This window comes from Urocitellus parryii, chromosome 15, assembly GCF_045843805.1.
Source record: "Urocitellus parryii isolate mUroPar1 chromosome 15, mUroPar1.hap1, whole genome shotgun sequence".
Lineage (NCBI taxonomy): Eukaryota > Metazoa > Chordata > Mammalia > Rodentia > Sciuridae > Urocitellus > Urocitellus parryii.
In genome coordinates, this window is record NC_135545.1 from 29,267,715 (window position 1) to 29,279,625 (window position 11,911).

The window sequence follows — 11,911 nt, forward strand, 5'->3', positions numbered from 1 at the left end:
AAAAAATACAGATAATATCTTCATTCTATCAGATCATAATGGAATGAAATTAGAAATCAATAATATACTAAAAATAGAAGCCACTATAATACTAAATGATATGCTACTAAATTATCAATGGGTAGCAAAAGAAATCAGAGATGAAATAAAAAAAATACTTAGAGGTAAATTAGAATAGCAATACAACATATCAAAATCTCTGGGACACTGTGAAGGCCATTCTAAGAGAAAAGTCGATAGCACTGAGCTCATTTATTAAAAGAATAGAAAGTCAACACATAAATAACCTAATATTACATCTCAAGGCCTTAGAAAAAGAAGAACAAATCAATAATAAAAGTAGCAGAAGACAGGAAATAATTAAAATCAGAGAAAAAAATCAATGAAATTGAAACAACAAAAAAATTCAAAAAATCAATAAATAAAAAGTCAGTTCTTTGAAAGAAATCTATAAATTTGATAAACCCTTAGCCATGCTAACCAAGAGAAAGAGGGGAAAAAATAATATCTCTAAAATTCATAAGGAAAAAGGAAATATCACCATGGACACCACTGAAATACAGAGGATAATCAGAAAATATTTTGAAAACTTATACTTCAATAAAATAGAAAAATCTTAAAGACACTGACAAATTTTTAGGAAACAGTGACCTACCCATATTGAATAAAGAAGACAGAAAATTTAAACAGATCAATTTCAATCCATTAAATTGAAGATGCCATTAAAAACCTACAAATAAAGAAAAGCCCAAGACCAGATAGATTCTCAGCCAAGTTCTACAAGACCTTCAAAAAAGAGATAACCCAAATCCTCCTAAAACTATTGCATGAAATAAAAAAGGAGGGAACTCTTCCAAACTCATTTTATGAAGTTAGTATCACCCTGACACCAAAACCAGACAAAGACACTTCAAGAAAAGAAAACGTCCAACCAATATCCCTGATGAACATAGATGTAATAATTCTTAAGATACTGGCAAATCTCATACAAAAACACATTAAACAGATAATGCACCATGATCAAGTGGGGTTTATCCTAGGGATACAAGATTGGTTCAACATACAGAAATCAATAGATGTAATTCACCACAATAGACTTAAAGACAAGAATCACATGATTATCTCAATAGATGGAGAAAAAGAATTTGACAAAATACAGCATCCATTCATATTCAAAACACTAGAAAAACTAGGATAGTGGGAACATACCTCAACATTTTAAAGGATGTATATGTTAAACCAAAGGCCAACATCAATTTAATGTAGAGGAAAACTGAAAGCATTCTCTCTAAAAGCTAGAACAAGACAAGGATGCCCTCTTTCACCACTTCTATTCAACATAGTCCTGGAAACTCTAACCAGAGCAATTAGACAGATGAAAGAAATTACAGGGATATGAATAGGGAAAAAACAGCTCAAATTATCTCTATTTGACAACAACACAATCATATATTTAGAAGACCCAAAAAACTCCACCAGAAAACCTCTAGAACTCATAAATGGATTCAGCAAAGTAGCAGGATATAAAATTAACACCCATAAATCAATTGCATTCCTATACATCAGTGATGAATCAACTGAGAGAAATTATGAAAACCAACTCATTCACAATAGCCTCAAAGAAAATAAAATATTTGGGAATCAATCTAACAAAAGAGGAGAAAGCCCTCTACAATGATAACTACAGAACATTAAAGAAGGAAATTGAAAAAGACCTTAGAAGATGGAAAGATCTCTTATGTCTTGAATAGGCAGAATTAATATTACCAAAATGGCTTAGCTATACAGATATAATGCAATTCCTATTGAAATTCCAATGACATGCATTCTTCATAGACAGAGGAAAAAGCAGTCATGAAATTTATTTGGAAAAATAGAGACCCAGGATAGCCAAAGCAATTCTTAGTGAGAAAAGTAAAGCAGGAGGCATCACAACACCAGACCTTAAATTACACTACAGAGCTATAGTAACAAAAACAACATGAGATTGGCATCAAAACAGACATGAAGACCAATGGAACAGAGTAGTTATCTCATACTGGACAAAGGCACCCTAAACATACATTGGAGAAAAGATAGCTTCTTCAACAAATGTTGCTGGGAAAAACTGGAAATACATAATGTAGTAGAATTAAATTGAACCTCTATCTCTCACCCTGCACAAAACTCAACTCAAAATGGATTAAAGACCCAGACATTAGAAAAAAAAATGTAGGCCCAACACTCAATCATGTCAGCTTAGAACTGATTTCCACAACAATACTCCTAAAGTGCAAAAAGTAAAATCAAGAATCAATAAATGGGATGGTATCAAACTATATAGCTTCTTCACAGTGAAGGAAATAATCAAGAGCATAAAGAGACAGCCTACAGAATGGGAGAAAATCTTTGCCATCTGCACCTCTGAGAGAGCATTAATCTCTAGGATATACAAAGAAAAATCAAAAACTTAATGCCAAATATATAACCCAATCAATAAATAGGCAAAAGAACTGAACGTCTAGACACTTCACAGAAGAAATACAACTGCAGCAAGTATATGAAAAAAATGTTCAACATCTCTAGTAATTAGAAAAATCCAAGTTAAAATTGTACTAACATTTTAGCTCACTTCGGTCAGAATGGCAATAACCAAGATACAAGTAACAATAAATATTGGTGAGGATGTGGGGTGAAAAGTACACTCATACATTGCTGGTGGGATTGCAAATTGGTGCAACCACTCAGGAAATCAGGATGGAGATTCCTCAGAAAACTTGGGATAGAATCACCATTTGACCTAGTTATCCCACTCCTTGGTATATACCCAAAGGACTTAAAAACAGCATTCTACAATGACACAGCCACATCAATGTTTATAGCAATATTTATACTATTCGCAATAGCTAAACTATGGATCCAATCTAGGCCCTTTAACAGATGAATGGATAAAGAAAATGTGGTATATATACACAGTGGAATATAACTCAGCCATAATAAAGAATGACTTTATGACATTTGCTGGAAAATGAATGGATCTGGAGACTATTATGCTAAGCAAAATCCCCCAAAACCAAAGGTTGAATGTTCTCTTCAATATGTGGATGCTAACACACAACAAGGACAGGGCAGGGTCAGGGGGGATAGAATTTCAGTGGATTAGACAAAGCAGAATGAAGGGAAAGTAGAGGAACAGAAAAGACAGTGAAATGATTCTGACATAACTTCCTATGTATATATGTAAATATAACACAGTGAATATCTACATCATGTATAACCACAAGACTGGGGTCCTAATTAGAATAAGATGTACTCCATGTTTGTATAAATAAATTATACTCTACTGTAATATATAACTAAAAAGAAGAAAACTAAAATTTTAAAAAAGAAAATTTGTAATTTAGCAAAAAAGATAAAATTAATAAATTCTAAAGACCTACATTAAAAAAACAATATTAATTTCTATGATTTACCCTGGCCCTTTACTGATACCTTTTGTGATCTAATCCTCCCAATATTACTGGGAGGTAGATAGAACAGAGTGTCAAAACCAAGACTGACTCCAGCATCCAGGCTACTAAGCACATGAAAGCAAGAACAGTGGAAGTGTTTCCTTCTCTTGAGGGTCTTTGTCATATATCACAGTTCCAAAAATACAGTGACACAGCATCTGTCATGACTGATTTTATGTTTATGAAGATGTAAGGGTGTTTTTTAGCTTGTTTTCTCCATCATGACTACACAACCATCTCACTAAGAACTTGGGGGATGATTCCTATGAGCTCATCACTTCTTGCAGCCATGTGGTACCTGACACCAAATGGCTCCTGATCTAAAGAGAAATCATTGGCAACTGTTCCCAATGAGTAAATGAGAGGTAATTGTCTAGTCTGAAAAACTGAATTGGAGCCATCAGAAAGTTAGTAAAGACATAGCCTGGACTTCAGAAGCTTCCCTCTAAAGAAAAGGTATTGTCAACCCGCTAGAAGCTAGAGACAGCTAATGTTATTCAAATCCAATTACAAACTTTAGGCAACATCTTCAGTCCGTGCTGACTTGGAGCATCATTAAAAAGCAGGTATTTTCTTGGAAAAAGAGTCCTCAGGGCTGAAGGAGGACAGCAAATCCTCTCCAAACCTCTGATATTCATATCTTATGCCTCTGCTCTGAAACTCACAGTAATGCCCCTTTGTTTACCAAGGGAGGAACGAACAACTGTATCTGGACTTCAAAGCTCTCTCCATCTTGCCTTCTCTGGACCACATGGTGGGAAAATCACCTACCATCTTCTCCAGGTTTTACTTGTTACAATCTGAACCACCAGGGGGATGATAGGATGACTTCCTCAGTGCTACATTTCTTGGGGTAAAACTCAGGTTGGCTTTCCCATGGGCAGATGATCAAGTTACACCAATCAACTGTGATGAATGGGGCCGACACTCCTGCCCAATGGGGTAAGAGTGCAGCAGAAAAAAAACAAACAGCCCCTCCAATGCAAAGAGAGACTTCCTTGTCCAGCCCTGCAGTCCTCTCTCCTCAGAACTAATCGTCATATTAGCCAACCTTTACTGGAGACATACATACTAAGCAGTTTAGACCATTTTCATTTAATGCTCAATGAGATCAATACTATTATGTCCACTTTTAACTGATAGAATGTAGGCACATAGGGCACATAGTGGCTATATAACTTGCAACATCACAGAGATAGCAAGTAACAGAACCATAACCTGCACTATACTATGGTATATTAGTGTTAATTTTTGGAATATGTACTCTCCAAATCAGTTCTTCTCATGCTAGCCTGCCTCTTAAGGATAGGTGTCATTACATACCTTTTTCCATCTCCCCAGCTACACTGGGAGTGGAAGTCAGGTCTTCTCACTTTCCCTCTCCCCCACATCTTAGCCTTGGACATGCCCTGCAATCCAGGCCAGAGAAAGCCAGGGCCCCAGGTGAGATGTGATCTGAGAGCCTGCCAAGGCAGGAACAGATGGGTCTGCTAAATGGCGAAATCAAGTCCCTGCCACAGTAATGGCAATAAGCATCCCACATAAAATAATTACTTCCAGTTTGCTTGGCAGGTTGGATGAAGTCCGAGGGAAGGTTAATTTATCTTTCACAGCTTTGAGCCTTCAAGCTGTGGTTTCCCAAGTGAAAAGGATCTCTTTTCAATGATTCTTTGCAAGATCCATTTACTCATGACAGAACCAACTCCTCATCACCGAGTGGCAAAGTCTATTTGGAGTTCCTCCGCTGGACAGGGACCAGGGTGGAGGAGGATATTAAGTCACATGAAGAGTCAATCTATAGCAAAGGTGTAAGGTAAGAGCGGAGGATGTGACAGTCGCTCCGAGTTCTCCATGCCAGTTAGCTGTAGCATGTAAAATCTGTAATGGTTTACTCCTCTATGGCATGTGTACAATCATACATGGTTCATCTGCTTAAGAAATATGAGGAATATTAAATGAGACAAAGGTCACTAAATAAAGACGGGAGTGGTTAAAGTTGCTGATGAACTTCCAGGAATAGAATTCAGGCCCTGATAGAACCTTTGACCTCTGTTCAAATGGCAATCTTCCTGACTGTTAATGTGTTGACCCTTCATCACTTTCATTTCCCAAGACCCTGCCTTCCTCACATTAGGTCCCAACTGTTAATTTTCTTAAATTGTGGGGATTAAAAAATTTTTTTTGTGTGTATATCTTCAATAACCAAATACCCACTCCCATTTAGTGGTAGTTGTCTAAACTTCAATTAGAATCCAAGGTCATCTTGATGCATAGCCCAACAAACAGTCCAATCTCTTTTTTTTTCCGAGAAGCTGGGTTCACTAAGGCAATCAATCCCTGGTGGCTAAACAAGGACAGTTCAAGGATTTCATCCCCCAAATGCCTTACATGGTTCCCCCCCAAAGACACATGCATTTCTAATTCCTGCTTACTCATCCTGGGTCAGAAATGATCCCCTAATAGTAGCAAAGGACGTAATTTAACACACTGGGAAGAGAAACATATAATGGTAAGTGTTTTGAGATTTGTCAGTGATGGAAGACATCCAAATTTCCTTCTAAAAAAATACAGAAACAGTCATAATCACAAAAGGGAAAGAAGCAAAAATATTTTAGTAGATGTGGAAAATAGCTTTACCCCTCATATTCTGAGATGACATGTGTTGTTTCAGTCTCCAAGATGCTGTACTCCCTTCTGTGAACAGCATTTTTAACTTCCCTTCCTCCCTCCCAATCCATGTAGTTTGCTGCATATAGAATTCATAGCTGACAGTTATTTTATTTCCATGTTTGAGAAACGTTATATCACTTCATTCTGGACGCCATGATTTCAAATGAGAAATCCACTGTTACTCAAATTGCTTTTCCCTCTCTAAGCAATGCCATGCTTCCTTGTAGCTGTTTTCATGATTTTTTTTCTTTGTATTTACTTTCAGGAAGTTTCATTATATTATGACTCCATATGAACTTCTTTGTATGTATCTTATTTGGCATGAGCTTAGCTTCTTGAATAGGTAGGTGCATGATCTTTGCAATATTTAGAAAGTTTTCTTGTTTCAAACAATTTGAAACAATTGTTCAAATTGTTTCTTTGAATATTTCTTTGGTACTACTGTTTCCTTCTGATAGGCCAATGATACAAATGTTAGTTCTTTTGTTATTGTCTCACAGGTGCTGTTTTAGTCAGTTTTATCATTTCTGTGACTAAGAGACCTGACAAGAACAATTTTAGGGGAGTAAAAGTTTACTTGGGGGCTCACAGTTTCCTGCTAGGGGATTAATTCACTGATTGTGTTAAAGGCTCTTATAACCCAATCACTTCTTCTCTAAACCCCCTTGCAGCATCTCACATGTGACCTTTTGGGAGACACCTGACATCTAAACTATAACAGGTCCCTAAGACTCTGTTCACTTTTTCTTTCAGTCTATTTTATCTCTGTTGTTCAGACTTAGGTAAATTTTTGCCCAAAATTTACTGATTCTATTCTATGGTATCTCTGCTCTACTACTGAGCTCATTCAGTGAGTTTATCATATTTTTTCATTCTAAAATTTCCATTTTATTCTTTTCTTATAACTTCTAATTTATTTCCATGAAATTTTCTACCTTTTCATTTGTTTCAAGAGAATTCACAATTGCCTGTTGAAGCATTTTTTAAGATGGCTGCTCTAAAATCCTTGTGAGAAGATTCCAACATTCTGATTCATCTTGGGGTTGACATTTATTGATGGTCTTTTCTCCTTCAAGTTGTAACTTACCTGATGATGAGTGATTTGGATTTTGTTTTGTTGTGTAGATTGGACATTTTTTATATTACGAGGCTCTAGATTCTATTTAATCACCCTTTTTTTAAAAAAAAAAAAGCAGGAAGCTCTGTTGCTGTGGTGTAGCACAAGGGCCTTGTGAGTAGGTATGTTCTGGGTATCTCTGATACACACCCCAGAAAGTGGACCAATGACTCATACCACTTCATTACAGATGGATGGAGGACTACAAGTCCATTTCCTCTTCAGTTCACTTATGTATTCCTGGCAAAATCAGAGTTCCCAACTCAGACCAACTTATTGTCTTTCAGTTGAGGTGCAAGTTCAGATCCCTGTGAAGCCCCAGTGATGCGGGGAAGAAGGTAGAGACCAAAGGCTCATAAGACTCACCGATGCCGCAGAGTAAAGATAAAAACTCAGCTACCTACTGGTCCCTACTAAGGACAGGAGGAGAGTGAAATGTCAACCAGCTCCACCTTTTGCCACCTTGTTCATCTACTTGATGCCAGTGGGGGGTAGAGACTTAAAAGAAGAGGGTAGAAACCAGAATGCTGACTAGCCCTGCTTCACACACCTTGTTCAGCCTTGCTGTCGGTGGTCAAGGAGGTTTAGCTCTCCAGGGAACCCCACTAACATCAGCAACTGGAGAAAGTAAAGGGAAGTGCTGCCCAGCTCCAACTCCCACTCATGCTACCTTCTTCAATCTCACTGGGTTGAGGGGTTATTTAAATAAGATGGAAATAATAAAGGTATATCCCTTACAAGGTTATTTTAAGGATTTAATGGAGTGATGTATGTAAAGCCGTTCTAACCAATGTGTGGCATCACCAGAGGCAGTGATGAGTGGTTGGCATTGGTTGTTGATGGCAGGCTCATATCTTCTGCTTTCTTTTTTCTGTCATAGGACTAAGCTCATGTTAAGCGCTTAATAAATATACCAGCCCCAACCAATGCATTAGGAAGGACCAGGTTAAACCCTGCTAACTCAATTTCCTGTCCGACCACAATGCTTGTTTTAATATAAAGATTAGAACTGGATGACCAATTGCATTCTCATCATCTGCTGTCACACAGTATAACATCACTCTTCCACATCTGTCTCTCTAGGGATTCCTGCATCAAAAGCAATTTCCCACGGGGCTGACATCCTTCTCAATACACAGAATAAAAACTCTACTCAGAACGATGTTCCGTCTTCCCTCCCTCCTTTGGTTCATCAGTTTCCTATTGCCACTTTATAAAAGGACTCCCCAGCAGAACTTATATGTGAGGAATCAGTTATGAGGAATGGACGGTGGAAATTGTTGACACCAATATCCATATGGCATCTATGCATTCACATAGGGGTTTTCAATAGAGCAGCATGCAGAGAAATGCAGACAGGTTCATGGCACTCCATATATACATGTACAGTAAAAAACATCCCTGCTAAGTTGACAGGGCCTCAAGCAAGGAGAGGTCTCCTAAGTGAATTTATGTAAGGGCAACCATGTTGATAAAGCTTCTTTTATTCTAAACTCTAATTGCCAACATTATTGAAAAAAAAATTGCCTGGCATTCACCTCTATCTCATTCACCTCTATTTAGTTAGAACTTTTCATTTCACAATGACAACAAGAATTAGAACATCTAAATGACATTTTTGTTTCTGTCAATGATCTTTTGGCTATCAAGGCATTTCTTTTTCCTGTTTCCTGGAGGGTGGTAACTTATTTAGTCCCATTCCTATTCCACCCTAAAGTCATACTTCTCTAATCAAGGCACTTTTTTTGCCTCCCCAGGGGAATATTTGGCAATAACTGGAAATATTTTTGATCATAAGAACCTGGGAGGGGACTGGTGTTCTTCACATCTAGTGGTACAGAGCAGGGATGCAGCTAGACAGCACAATGAACAAGATCTCATGGTCTCTAATGTCAGCAGTGTTGAGATTGTGAGCCATGCCCTAGACTGGAGAACAAAATACTTCCAAGATGACCTTGTAGCGGGAATTGAATTTGCAGTCAACTGGAAAAGAGAAGGGATATCCTCGAGGCCACCATTTTGAATTCTTCTTCACAGATGCATTGGCAGAGGGGTTCAGTTAGTCTGTCAAAGCTGTGATTCTGATTCCAGTGTTTGCTTCCTAGCTTCTGTGTGTCAAGTGCTAAAAAGCATCATGGAGGGTTCCACTGAAGGTACCCCACTCCACATGTTATTGGTTGTTTCTCTTGGTTCCTTTGCTCCCAGCTGTGTGCCTTCAATCTTGTTTCTCTGGCCCTCTTAGAAATTCTTGTGAGTGAGTTATTGACCTATAACAGACCCTTTTCTGCTTAAACTACTTAGTGTGTATTGTCTACAATTAAGGACCCTAAGTGACATAGTAAATTATTAGAGGCGATCAATCTTGAAGAAAATGGGAATATGGGATTGATTATAGAACCTGGTTGACTTTAAAGTCAATACAAATCCAGTTAGCTTTAAGAGATGAAACTCTTGTAATGTTTTGGAGGACTGAGTGACTATTTCTACACTATTACAAAGTACAATGAATGAAAAAAGATGTGCAGTGGTTTATGGGATGAATTAAAAGTGGTCACGGATTCTTTGGCATATATCCATCTATAACCCCCTTCACTGGGACCTGGATGTCCCTTTTGCCTGATTCAATGAATAGAAATATAACAGAATTAATCCTATGGAACTTTAGAGACTGGGCCTTAAGAGATCTATAGGATTCACTTTTCCCTCTTGGCTTTAAGTACCCAGCTACCTACCATATTGTGAAGAAGCCCAAGAGGGCACAGGGAGTAGAATTGAGGTATTTTTAAACAAACAAACAAAAAATAACCCCACTGAACATTTAACCAATACCCCAAATCAGCAACTAGATCTTTATGTTGAATGTCCTAGCCACTGTTAACCTTTAAATAATCATTGTCCCAGCTATCACCATTAAATCTTGTCAATCTACATATTTGTAGGATAACTGGTTATTGTTTTAATTTGCTAAGTTTGGGGGGAGTTTGTTACACAGCAATAGACAAAACAACTGACTACTTATAAGTACATTGGCAAGAGCTTAAAAACATAAAATGGCAAGTTCAGTTTAAAACTCTCTATTCAAAGTATAGTCAGAAAATCATAGAGTTTTTATGACTAACCTAAAAGAATGTAGTTACCAAGTAAGAGGCCAAATTTGATCTGTGATCTGCACAAAATTCAACAAAGAATGGATATGTAATCTTTGGACCATTCAGGTACCAGTTTGACAACTGCTTCAGAAAGAATAGGATATTGACAATCAGTATCATGGCATTTGAAAGGATCTGAGTAATTCTGAGGCCCTTCAGCCTTCCAAATCTGGCCCTTTTTTTATGAACAAAAGCAGTCCCTCTTTCCCTGTTTAATAAAATTTACCCTGCATCTTAGCATAACTAATACAGATGTCACCTAATGAGGTTATCCCCACAGGGACATCAATTATTCCCTTGCCTCTTCCAGGATCCAGGTCTAAAACTGAGATAGATATCAACATGACTTGTGGCACAGGTATAGAGGGAAATCAAAAAAGAAGAGACTCTAAAAGTAATATAAAATTTTGCTAAATTAGGTCAACAGAATTTGGAAAACATACACGAAAAGATCATAGATCAGAGAGGAAGAAATATAATTTTGAATGAGGGTGAATTTAATGCTGTTTACCCAAGATCCTCAATTCAGTGGGCTCCCTTGGAAGTGGTTCCAAGCGGCTAATATAAATCTTGACTCTGTGGTGGCCTATTGGAAAGAAAGTTGATGTTTATGTAATTCCTTGGTACAATGTAGAAAGAAAACTCCAAAGATATAAGGGTAAAGAAATGTTTGGATACATTTATTATATTCCATGGACCAGTCACCTTGGAGAGGGTTAATGTTGAAAAATGTGTTGATGACAATAGTGGTAAAATCCTTGACAAGCACTTTAGGGACAACTTTCTGTGAGCCATGTATGATAATGCTACCATGGGAATGGGCTTTCTAATTTCAATAGAGAAGATAGGGTGACAGAATAATCAGAGGCAAAGTGGGCCCAAATACCATAATTGGTCCTATGACAGGTCTTTTCCCTAGGAATCTCTAGCAGTGACTAATTGATCATGGGGACTTGAAAATAGCTCACTATGGTCCCACTTGATCGATACCATCAAAAATCTCCAGACTAGGAGCAAAGCTTAACTTGTGTCAACATGACAAATATGGCTCTGACCAAATTCTGAGACCCGAGTCAGCTTCCAGAACCAGGATCCCTTATATGAGAGAGAAATCAGTTCACTTGAACAGGGAGCCTGCAATTGTATCACAAAGTATGTGTTGCAAATCTTTTCTTCTAGTCTTCCCCAAATGGCCCCTTGCCATTTTAAACACACAGTGTGAAAAAGAAGGTACACAGGTCTTTGCAGTATCATGGGACTGAATTACTCTGAATTTTCAATAATTCCTGTGGACTAATGACACAATTGTGTACCAAAAGTTGGAATGTGGTTGATAAATAGAGTCTAAACCTGAGCCACCTAATAGTGGGTTCAGTGGATACAAGAATCCTCCTTAGTGATTTTCCTAGTTCTTCAGTCCCAGTAGCAATAATATTCTCCAAATGCCTATGAAGTGTGAGGTTTCTGGAAGAAGAAACAAAGGA